This window comes from Humulus lupulus, chromosome X, assembly GCF_963169125.1.
Source record: "Humulus lupulus chromosome X, drHumLupu1.1, whole genome shotgun sequence".
Taxonomy (NCBI): Eukaryota; Viridiplantae; Streptophyta; class Magnoliopsida; order Rosales; family Cannabaceae; genus Humulus; species Humulus lupulus.
The window spans coordinates 3890188-3903469 of NC_084802.1; the positions used below are offsets into that span (position 1 = coordinate 3890188).

A 13282-nucleotide genomic window follows, 5' to 3' on the forward strand; every position below is an offset into this window, starting at 1 on the left:
TAACATTTACACATTAAAATGATGACAAATTCAAATATAAATATTCACAAATTTAAAAGATAAACTAACAAAAAAAAAAAGTTCTCAAATCAGCAAAACAAAATTATTTATTACAATTTAGAAACTTAAAATAATTTTACAAATCTCGATAAATTCAAAATATAACATTCTAAAAAATAAAATAATAATAAAAAACTTTAGGCTTAGGCGTTTGTACATGAAAAGATACAAAAAAAGCCAGAAAGTAACCCGACAAGAGATCGCCCTCCCTAAGTTAGTGCTATGGTGTAAAAATCTCGTGAATTCAATACTTTTTTTTTTCTATCTGCTATACATATATATCAATTTAAAAAAATAAAATAAAAAACCCTAGTATATATATATACTAAACAATCTCAGCTACCTTTTGATACAACCCTAAACGATCTCAGCTGCCCTTTCATAAAACCCTAACTCTCCCTCAAATGGACCACAAAAGATCAGTGTATAATGAGAGAATTAGGAAAATGCAAGTCATTGTAGAGAAAGAGCTGCAAAATATTGAGAGAGAACAAAATATGAAGAAAAAAAAGAGTTCTCCGTGCAGCACTGAATTCTTTTCTTCGTATCTTGAAAAATCTCATGGAAAGTAACATATTAGTTGTTGAAGTTGTGCTATCTGTTGAAGACGGAGCACAGAAATAGATTTTCTGTGTAAGCTTTTTTCTTCTTGCTACTATTTCTAATTTTACCCTAAGATTATGGGTAGTGTTGATTTTAGTGATATTGTTGTTTCTGAATATGGTTCGAATATATATATACTTATTGAAGACTTGTTATTGTAATTCAACATTACAATATTTGAAGAGAACTACAATAACAAGTCTTCAATAAGCATATATATATTCGACTCATATTCAGAAACTACAATATCACTAAAATCAACACTACCCATGTACATATATATATATATATAATCTAAGGGTAAAATTAGAAACAGTAACAAAAAGAAAAAAGCTTACACAAAAAATCTATTTCTGTGCTCCGTCTTCAACAGATAGCACAGCTTCAACGGCTAATATGTTACTTTCCATGAGATTTTTCAAGATACGAAGAAAATAATTCAGTACTGCACGAAGAACTCTCTTTTTCTCCATATTTTGTTCTTTCTCAATATTTTGCAGCTCTTTCTCTACAATGACTGACATTTCTCTAATTCTCTCATTATACACTGATCATTTGTGGTCCATTTGAGGAAGAGTTAGGGTTTTATGAAAAGGCAGCTGAGATTGTTTAGGATTGTATGAAATAGTAGCTGAGATCGTTTAGTATATATATATATATATGAGATAAGTTGAAAATTAGCAAGTTAAATGAGTTTTTAACTAAAATTACCTACTAAATATTTTTAGTTTAGTTCTAGCCAACATTTTCATAATACATTTATTTATTATAAATCAAAGTTTTAATACATAAAATGTACAACTTTACAAATTTAAGAAATAGTAATGGAAAAATAGTGTTTAAAATATGATTTTATGTTTTTAATGAGATTAAAGAAAGAGAAACTTGAGTAGTCAAGTATTGGACCCAAATGTCATATAATTTTAATTGGGGATTTTTATAAAAATTAAGAAAGTTTGGCTAAAGGGCTTATTTGAAAAGAATTTTAGTATTTTGGGTCCAAGTGTAATTTTTAAAAATAAATAAATAAATAAATAAAATAAAATAAAATAAAATAAAAGGCTTCAGCCTTTCATTTTACCCGAGCCCCTCTCTCTCTCTCCTCAGAAAACCTCTCTCTCTCTCTCCCTCTCTCTCTCTCTCTCTCTCTCCTCTGCGTATTACTGTTGCCGACGACGCAGGAGTACTTTCCGGCCACCATTTTTAGCCACGCGCCGGACCGTTGGATTCAGAGGCCTCCGAACTATCGACCCACGCGGGAATCTAGAGCTCACTCGCCGATTAAACGCCTCAACCACTCGATTTAAGTTCGGCCACCCCGCGACTTCAAAGTTGCGATTCGGCCACCTCGGGCATCCGTTTGCCGATCCGTCACCACCATCGTGCTCCTCGTGTTGTGGGCTTCAAAACCCAATAACTTGTTCCTACATCTATCATAGTTGGGTGGTGGGCCCACCACGAGCCACCGCGATCCACCGTAGACTGACGGTCGAAACTTAGTGTTCGAGGTTCCGAAGTACGTTTTGAGTCTCAGAAAATCATCGTTTGACTTATTGTGGAACCCGATCATTTTGGTATAGTTTCTTTAACCTATATATTGTGATTTAATTGTGATTGATTAGAGTAATTGTTATTATGTGTATTTATGGTATATAATTATATATTATTGATATATGGAATATTTTCTGTAATTTACTGGCTGTCTGGGATTATATATATTTTTTATACAGGTTTTGATTTTGGAATTGTCCACTTTATAGCCGTTGTGCTGTCTAATTTTCTAGAAAATATTAGATATTAAATAAAGTATAAAAATACATATTTAATTGATTTTATATTAATATGGAAATTATTATGATTAAGTAATTTTAATTATTATTGTTATTATTTTGTTAAGTAAATCAAGAATACAGATTCATATATATATATATATATGAAAAGTATGATTTATAGTAAACCTATTATCTAACCATTATTATTGTATATTAATATTTGAATATTAAAATAATATCAAATATTAGTTTCTTACAGTTATTGATATTTGTAAGACCAGTGAAGTTTGGAGAAAGTATATTTATTATATCACTGGAATTGATATTATGACTAATTAATAATAATATAAATATTTATATTTATATTATTATCATTATATTGATTATTACAACTTTATGTTAAAAATATGATTTCTTTTATAAAATGACTATTTGAATATATACATCCATATACGTATTGCTATTGAAGTATTTTGTTATTAATATCGAAATAAGTTTAATTATAGACGATAATTATTATTTTTGTTGGGATTATTATTATTATTATCATAAGGGTACATTATCTTATGAGCAAGGTTTAAAGCATGGTTTTATATGAAGAGTTATTTGCATTACGTTGATAATAATTTATTATTATCATTTATATAGTTTCTGGTATTATTAATATACACTATCAATAGTGTATATTTATGATTTTGATAGAATTTAATAAATGATGTGCCTTGAATAGGATTTGTATGGATTTGATTGATTGACTCTTGGTGAGGAATTTTAAAATAAGCTAAGGACCTAAGGTAAGTAAATCTCACCTTTTGTGCTTAAGTGTAAGATGCATGACTACATTGATTGTGTACATCTGATGAGTTAAGTATGGTATGATGATGATGCATATGATAAGTATGTGAAGAATGGTTATATGAACACCATAAGGGTGTTGTGTGATATGTAATTGATGAATTCTGTGATATGTGAAAGATGTCTTACTTGGTTAAGAATGATATGAATTATGTGCAAGTATGTGTTCTTATGTTGATGGATATGTGGATTACTCTATGTTCATGATTTGTTATATGTTATGATATATGAAGCGTTTAAGTTTTTAGGCTGGAAACCTTAGACCTGAGCCATAGCTCTACGTTAAGGTATAACAACGCCACCAACCCAAAGCTTCATGTATTATGACTAAAGATGTTTTGAGTTATATGAGATGTGATACAATGCCTTGATTGAATACCATCAACATGAATCATGAACATGAACATTGGCATTTCAGCATCAGCATGTATGCATGGCATGTACAGTTATGTGATACATTATTATGTGATATAAGACCATGCATATGAATATGAGAAAAGTTATGAAATGCCTTGAAAAGTCTTATGTAAAGTTAAACATTTTAATGACACAAGGCTTAAGCAAAGTGATAATAAGATGTTTAAAAAGGGTGCCACTGTTTTGATGAAGCAATCAAGTAAGTTCAGTAAAGAAGACGGAAGTCTATAAGACTTATAGTGGCTGCCCACTAGTGTGGGCTAGGTCAGAGTTGACCATTCAGATATGTTTGCCATGTTTCCGTCTTTCTCCTCCATATGTGTAATAAGTATGGCAGCTATGGCAACGATGAAATGAGTGTTATGATGAGCCTAGCTGAGATGATGGCTAGCCGGAGGAGAACCCATGGGATTCTATATGATATGTGTAACAAGCCCTGCAGGCATTGGCTGAATCAAACAGTGTGCACAAGTGATATTGGGCCCATAAAAATGTGAAACTAAAAGAAAGAGCATAAAAGTAAAGTTTGAAAGTGCATGAGCAATAAATGAAATGCATAAGTATATAAGTCAGCATATTAGTATATGTGCACTACAAACTCACGACATTCATGTGTATGTGTATGCATGAGATTTGCTTACTGAGCGTTAGCTCATTATGTTATTTTCCAACATTTTTCCAGGTGTGGCTTTAGCTGTTGAGCAACTTGTGGAGCACGGACTCAGTAGCAATGCAATAATGGTTTAGAGTTTTCATATGGCTGCCTTAAATTTAAAGTATTCATACGTGTAATAATTTCTTCTAATAAGTTTATATAAAAGTTTAAATTTTTCTGTATTTCTTCGTATCATTTTATTTAATTCTTTTGGTCAAGTGCCTTACATACTCGTAAACCCTAGAATTATGAGTATGTGGCAGACGTACCCTACCTTAGGGACGTTACACATATGGGTTCAATTTTAATTATAAGGGCATTTTGGTAATTTGGCCCGTTGAGGGCGTGATTGTGTATTTTCATGCATGTGGGTGAATTATAAATAATACCACATGATATGCGGATTGGTTCGAGCCATTCGGCATGAGACGATCATGGAAATGCAAGTTTTCGGTCTAGTCAAAACGGGATTAAGTTCGGGGCTCTGGGTGAGTCTCGGGATGTTTAAATGATTAGAACATTGCCGAGAATTAAGGGTAACGGGATAAGAATTATTGGTATTTGAGAATATTGAGAATAACGGGAAATAGAAGGTGTTAATTATAATTAACGAGATAGGCGTGAAATGACGCTTTTACCCTTGGGGGTCTTTAGAAGCCTTTATTTAACCTAGGGGCAAAATGGTCTTTTCACCCCTAAGATTTATATCAACTCAAGGCTGTAGAAACCTTCAGATCAAAACAGAGCATCTTCATCATCTTTCTCCCTCACCCGTGCACCATTTCTCCTCTTTCTTCCTTTTGATTTTTGAGAACCAATTTGAGGCAACAAGCTAGGAGAGCAAGGCTTGAGGACTTAGGACCTTGGTTCAATCAGTGAGGGGCATCCAAATTAAGCTTGAGGTAAGTTCCAGCCATTAGTTTTATGGTATACTCTGTTTTGGCTTTAGACTTTCAGCTTGTGAATTCTTTGTGGAAAGTTGGAATTAATGGAGGTTTTGGTTGGTGTTAACTTGGGTTTTGATGAGGGTGTGTTGTAGAAGTTTAGGGGTTGAATTGGGTGTTTGGATGATGTTTGGGATTGGTTTGGAAGGTTGGTTTTAAGGAAAAACGCAGGGGAAGAAAACTGGTTCTTGTTGTTTTGCGTAAAGGGCCGTGGCACAGCTATGGTGAGCCGCGGCCTGCGTGGTTTTCTGGGGGAGATGAGCCTCTGTCTGAGGGGCGAGCCGCGGCGCGGCTAGGGAGGGCTGCAACCCACAGAGGCATTTTTGGCCAGAAATAGGTTTTTGGCTTGGGGATTCAAGCCTTAGGCCTCGGGATCGATCCTACTACCCGGTTTAGTAGGATTTGATGTCTCGGAGGCTAGGTTTTGGTTTGGAAACCTTTGTTTTCATTTTCATTGATGAATCCTATATCTTGGTTATAACTAGGTGATTGTTAAAGGATCAAAGAGTTGATTATTCTCAAGGGTCGTTCCTTTACTAATTCTTGCTCGAACCCGAGGTAAGAAAACTGCACCCCATGTGTGACTTGCATGTCTATTTATAATGCATGTTGGATGTTTAAATGTAAACATTGATAGCATAGTGAATGCTTAGCAATCTTGCTCATTTACATATGATTATTATTGAGGCATGCTGGAGAACTAAGTGTGATGCATGTGATGCTTGAGAAACATGTGATTAGGGCATGCCATGAATGACGAATATGAGATTGATCAGAGCTTGAGTCTCTATGTTTGTGCATGATCATAATTATGCTATCAATTGTTAAGTAAGCATGCTGAATGCATACGTTTGAATATTCGACATATGACATGTGTTTGGTGGCAATGCTTACTTATGCATGGTACTGACTCATTAGTCATAATTGGCAAAGGTGTTAGTATCAACTGTGAAGCTGTGACTCATTGGTCAGGTTCGACAGTGGTACTGGGCACTGGTCACACGGTGCTGACTCATAAGTCAGGACAGCCTTAGCGTGTTTAACGCAAGCCATCAAAGATTAGATCTAATCGATATCCTCATTGAATGACTCAAAGAGCATTAATGCCGGACCGACCTCAAGTTCGATGAATATTATAAGCGCTTGTGTGACTTACCCATCAATCACTCATCTGTTAAGTTAGAGACTTACCCATCAGTCTCTCATCTGTTAAGGCTAGTGACTTACCCAGCAGCCACTCTTCTGTTTAAGCTAGTGACTACCCATCAGTCACTCATTTGGTTAGAGCCATTGCAGGAAAGCCCAAGTAACGGTGTCGTTACACGGCTATGGGCACTGAGCCCCATAGTGACTTGTTTGGCAGTCACGCATTATGGTTTAACAAGACCTCAAAGTGATATTCACTCATCTGATCAGAGCTATATGCTCTGTATGATCATTTTGATCATCATATGCATGGCTTTGGGTGCTGAGCCCCGTAGTGACTTGCTTGTTGGTCACTTAGTATGTTTATCAGAACCTCAAAGTGTTGAAACACTCATCTGATTAGGATTGACTTGATAGTCATCCAATCAGAAGGGCAGGATTTCTTATCCTGGATACCCCAGCATTTTTTGAACTCATTTACATGCCCGAATAGAATTATGTTTGTTAGGCATGCCAGATATGATTTGATATCATGATATGACTGTTTATGAGCATATGAGTTTTCTTGCTGGGCTTCGGCTCACGGGTGCTTTGCGGTGCAGGTAAAGGCAAAAGGAAGCTGGACCATCCTTGAGTTGAAGGGCTTAGGTGATGAAGTGTACATATGTAGCTGCTCGACCAATACTTGGACGAGGTTTGAAAGAGGAACTAGGGTTAAACCCTATTTTTCCGCTTAGAACGACCTGTTGTAAATACTTTCTTGTAATAGACCTATAAATTATATTTTTGGGATCCCAATGTATATAGTAAACGTTCTAATGAATTGTTATATCTTAACTAAAAAATTTAATCCCTAAACCGCTAATCATACTTAGTTACACGTTTATGTCCAAATGACTCGATTAGCGAGTTTAGCACTGTTTGCAATGTGCACCGTAACGGTCCCTGGAGTTGGGGCGTTACAGTGGCACAATGTTAGGTGATGTTAAAATATCAAGTCCTCACATTAAGTCTCAACTCACTCAAACAGAATCAACAGAATGATAGTTACAACAAATTCAGCTCAGCCCAAAAATACCCAAAATAATAAAAACACCCTAAACGGACACCCGAGTGAAAAATTATGTGTCTTGCAAGAATTTCATCGAGCACCATCGAGCCACCATCGAGCAAAGTCATTTTTTCATGAAAAATCATGATTTTGAAGGCCACATCGAGCTGGCATCGAGCACCATCGAACCAGTCGATTTTCTGCAGATTTCAGAGTTTCAGATCTAAAAAAAAATCGCAAAAAAAACCCAAAAATTATGGCCAGATCTATTCAAAATACAATATTTAGTGTGGTGGTGGTGTTGGTGGTGCTGTGAGGTGAGAGAAAGTGAAATAAGAGAGAGAGAGGGGAGAGAAATAACAAGTGAGAAGTGAGGGGGAGATGGTAAGGGTATTTTGGGTAAAGTGCCAAAAAGTAGCATTATTTTGAAATATTTAATATGCCTAGTTTTTTTTATTTTTTAAATTATAGCCTTTATCAAGCATACAAACTGAAATTTCCCCCTATTTTATTGATTTTTTAATTAAATTAAATGATCTAATTGAGTTTATAAAAGGAGTGCTTAGAGAGAAATCATAAGTTAAGATTGTGAGATGAAAGACAAGCTTGACAAGTGACAAGTCAAATTTTCTGATAGGTTTTAAATTCTCTCTAAACACAAGTCTTTTCCTAAGTCTCTTTGTTATTTTCTCTTATTCTCTCTGTATTTATCTCATTTGTTGATAATTGCCCACACTAGTCTAGGTGATTCTAATGATACATTGGAAGATTATGAAGAAATTAGAAGAACAGTTCAGTTTCTTGAGAATACTCTGGGACAGAAATGATACAAAAGTTAGAGAAACTGAAGGAATTGCTCTTTCATTCTGCTGCGTATACTGTAAGTATTCTTATCTTTGTTTCTCTTTGAATTCAATTTTAGAAACATATTCTAGGCTATCTCATATTAATTTTTTTAATATCATATCTACATGAAAATAAATAAAGATCCTGTATAAGTTTTCCCAACACTGTGCTCGGGACATTGATGCTTGGAAAGCTCGGGACACAAGTAAGGAAATTGTTGTACCCGTACAGCAGAGCGAGGCCCTATAGTTTGTGTTGCAGGGCACGACCCTATATGATTGTGTTGCAGGGCGTAGCCCCATTGAATAAACATGCATTTAATATATCCATATAGTCCTTATAAGTTATAAATGGCCCACATGCATATCTAATACTCATAAACATGCATTTAATATATCCATATAGTCATACCAATCATGCACGCCACATAATCATGCATTTAACCATTTCAACATATATAAACCAATTATGCCTTCTTGACATACTAATCAAGGCCCAAAGCCTTATTAGCAATTTTGGGTTGTTACAACTATCCCCTCCTTATTACAATTTCGTCTTCGAGATTTATTCAAACACATCGGGTAATCAATCTCGTACATCTGACCGTAAATTCAGAGTCCAATTCTTTACCTTTTTTTTCTTCCTTCAATAACAGTCTTCCTAGAGTGACAATTTTGTTCCATAAGATCTTATCTTATAACTATAATTTCATTAGCCTTTCCTTGCACAATAACTCTGCTGAAACCCCAGGGTCTCCTTACCTCATCAACGGTGATTATTGTACATTTCCCGTCTTTTCATTGGCACCAGTAATACTTATAAGCAACCACCCACACTGTTATATTATTTTATAATATAATGTAATGTTATACTATATTATAATATAATGTTTTAGATTAAATAAATGTGACAAAGAGTGTCACATATTGTAACATATGATAGAGAGTTACAATATTTAGATATATGAGATATATCCAAATATGTAACATGTTTGGTGTTACAAATTTGTAACTTCCAAATATTACCATTTACTGTGTAAATTTGGTGTTAGACAATATTGAGATGAATTTCATAAAGTCATATGTGAAATGGCTGTTAAAAATATGATTTTAACCCCAATAACGTGTTTTGGGGGTTACAAAATCATTTGGGAGGGTTTGGAACCGTTTAGAAAAACAACACATTTTTAAACGCTGAAATTGGTTAGTGGCTACGGCCACAGAATGTTGGTGCCCGCGGCCTGTGGGACAGAGTGTAATATCTGTTTTCCCAGAAGGGCAATTTCGTAATTTTTATCCAACTATGTGCATTCTTGTCATTTTTTTTTTCATTTGATGGAATATTGGATATGCATGATTTCTAATGGCGATAAAATTCATGGTTTCTTATGTTTAAATATCTAAGAAATGATTGTAAAATCCCGGCACGTGCATAATGCCAAATAAATAATTAGACAGTAACACTAAATATCGTGATCAGAAGAAAGATGACAATTCCGGACCTTCCGACGATTCCAAACCTTCTACTAGTGGTAATAGTTGAATAGTTTAGTCTGGTAGTCGATTACAAAAATGCTTTGTGGTCTACAGTTCCTTTTTCGTAACTGTGCTATTCCCTTTGCTACAGAGAGTAGATTAGAAAATCGTTTATGAGAATGTCTTGTTCAATGTGTATACACATTGGTTTTTGAGTTTTTTTAATTTCTCTGTTTCACGACATAACATCTTGTAGCATACTTTTGGATGATTTGGTTTGCTTGCTTCATTTGTTGAAATACTCTCACTAAGAAGTATTCTGTATAATACTGTTATGATGATCAACAGTCAACAGAGGTAGGGAATGGAATTACTACGACGTGGATGGATATGTGGTTAACCCTAATTCACTGTTAAATGAGTCATGTTCAGACTAGGAATGTAAATGGGGCGGGTCTGGCCCGCCCCGCTTCCGCCCCGCCTCGTCCCGCGAAAATTTTGCCCCGTCCCGCCCCGATTAGTTTCTTGGAGCGGGGCGGGTCGCCCCACCCCGGCTTAATCAGGGCGGGTCTGCCCCCGCTCCATTTGCCCCATTTAACTTTTTTTTTTTTAGAAACATTAAATTATAATTTTAGAATTTTCCCCAAACCTAAATATTATTTTTTTATTGTAATCTTTATATTTTACACTTGGTATCAACTACACCATCAAATATTATATTTTGTTTTTTTATTTTAACATTTACAAAATAAATACAAGAATAATGATGAATTATATAAAACATATTTTTCTATATTTATAATTATTTCTAGTCTATATAGAATTAAAAATATTCTAAACCACATATAAAATATCAATTTTCCGTACTATGTATATAAGTTGCATGAGAGCATTGAGTTAGAGACTAAAAAAATAAAAAATTTAGGCGGGGCGGCCCCGCCCCGTTTAAATTCCTAGCGGGTCGGGGCTGCCCCGCCCCGCTTAAATTCATATCGGGGCGGGGCGGGGCGGCGAATTCCGCCCCGTTTTTACCGGGGCAAAGATGCCCCGTCGGGTCGGGGCCCCGTCCCGCCCCGCCCCGCCGCCCCATTTTGCCATCCTTAGTTCAGACAGATGTATCCACTTTTTTGGTGTAAAGAATGAATTAAATCTTGTTATACTCCCTAGAAAGTCTTGGTGAATGGAAAAAATCATACAAACAGTAATAAAAGAATGGAAAATACTGCTAGTAATAAAACAGTAAATGATCAATCACACAAACTAGTTCATCCTCAGTGTGAGATTTATATCTACTTACAACTGCTACTTTTCACTATAATGAAGAAGAAGAAGAAGAAAAAGAATATATAAATCTCACTCACAAATTTGGGACCCTATTATCTTAATGTCAATTTGTACGCAAGATGATCATCGTCTTATACAGGAAGGTTTCATACACCAGAAACAAAATAATAAGAAACCTTTCTTGAGAGAAATTCTCTGTTCCTATGATTTGTGGCAGCAGTATGAAAAAATAACTTTTTTCGGTGAACCAATTATTGTAAAATCAAGAAAGAAAATAAGAATAATTGATGGAAAGATTGAGCAAGAACAAAGACATAATAATAATAATAATAATAATAATAATAATAATAATAATAAAGGAATTAAAAGATATAGAAGTGTACGCCCTGGTTTTCACGCGGGCTGTTTAGCAGGACGAGCCTCGGACTAAACATGATTTAGTCCGAGGCTCCCACAGGCCAGAGGCTCTATTTCCAGGACGGGCCCTTTCTAGCTCGAGGGGGTCCTGTTTCCAGCTCGCACTTGTCGCCCCGGAGCTGGGAACAACATCCGGCGACCACGGACGGATAAGCTCGGGTTATGGATTGCTCCGGTAACGAGCTTCTCAGGAAGCTCTAACCCTATGGGAAGTCAACACGCAAGATAAACGTGCATATTCCTGCCATCACGTGTCCGATATCCCCCTGACTTCTCGGACACGCAGCAGGAACGTGCGTATTCAGACACCCACGGACGAGTTGGGCCGTGCGGCCCATTATCTCCTTCCATACTGATTAGACCACACTTGTGTGTCAGGTTTAGGAATTAATCATGAATATCACAGACTTGATATGACAAATGGTAAGGTCACGGGATGACCTCCCTACCAACTTCCAGGTGCCTTCTCCTATAAATATGGAGACCCTGGGAGTTGATAGGGGTTGGAAAAAATAGTCTTTGAAGAACTATATACTTTGTAAACCAATTACCCAGAGAATATCAATAATATTGACTAGTGGAGTAGAAGGATTTTAACCTTCGAACCACTTAAAAACGTGTCTTGAGTCACCTAGTTCTTTCCCCAAAGATTTACTATCTGTGACGGTTCTACTTTTAGTACTAATCTCTTTCTCTTCTTCTCTTAATTATCTGTTGCCGAAGAACCGCGTCAACAAGAAGAAAATCATAAAGAAAACTTAATAAAAGAAATAGTAATAGAGTTTAAAAGAAATCTTTAAATTGGTAAATAGAATTTATTAAATTTTTAGGATTCATGTTTACATTATGAGATTTAAAATAAATGAAATTTTGATCTCTTATCTTAACTATTTTATTATTTATGAAAATAAATAACAAGAGGTGTTCAAATTCAATAAAAATAAATTTATGAGAATTTGAAAAGTTTTGTTGGATCTATTGAAATTATAAGATAATTTTGGTTTAATGATATTATAAAGATAAATTCAAACAATTTGATGATTTTAATGAAATAAACAATTTAGTCAATACAATTGAGTCTCAAGTTTTTCTTATATCCTTTTTAAAAATAAAAGGATAATTCTTCAATATCATTTTTAAATAATAGATATTGATCTGTTATTAATTGTTTGATATTTATTTTTACTATTTTAGGTTGTTTGTTAATATATTCTAATAAATTTTTTATTTCTTTTTTATTGGGAAATTTTTCAATATTTATTAAAAAAAATTATATTTTATTATTTGTATTAGTTTTTTTTTTTAATATAGTCTATATCGTCTAATATTTTATTTTGAAACTCTTGATCTTTAAGACTAAGTTTAATAGTTTTATTAATCTTTATAAATTTTCTTTTTAATATTCTTATAATATAATAGATCTTATCTTGTATAAGATTTTGTGATTTAACTAACTTATTTATCTCACAATTTTTACTAGAAATATGATAAGTATGAAAATAATTAGAAGAATATTTACTGTTTTTATAGCAATATTTTTTAATTATATTATTTGTATCTGTTTTCATAAATTAATTTTATATTATTAAAAATTAATAAAAACTTCACTTCTTTTCTTTTTAAAAATTGTCAGCTTCAAAATTAGAAATTTGTGGTATAATAAATACGTTCTATGGTATCAAATGTAAACTATTGTAGGCTAATAATGTTATAATATATTCAACTATTGTAGGTTTGACTACTGTATAAGTACTTCT

At 34.2% G+C, this 13282-nt stretch overlaps 1 long non-coding RNA gene across 1 annotated transcript; it reads left to right on the forward strand.

The window, feature by feature from the left end:
- Nucleotides 1–1757: 1757 nt before the first annotated feature.
- LOC133804291 (uncharacterized) lies at nt 1758–4537 on the forward strand. Its single transcript, XR_009878403.1, has 3 exons — nt 1758–2237; nt 3166–3229; nt 4390–4537. It is a non-coding gene; the product is annotated as an uncharacterized LOC133804291 (long non-coding RNA).
- The last annotated feature ends 8745 nt before the right edge of the window (nt 4538–13282 follow it).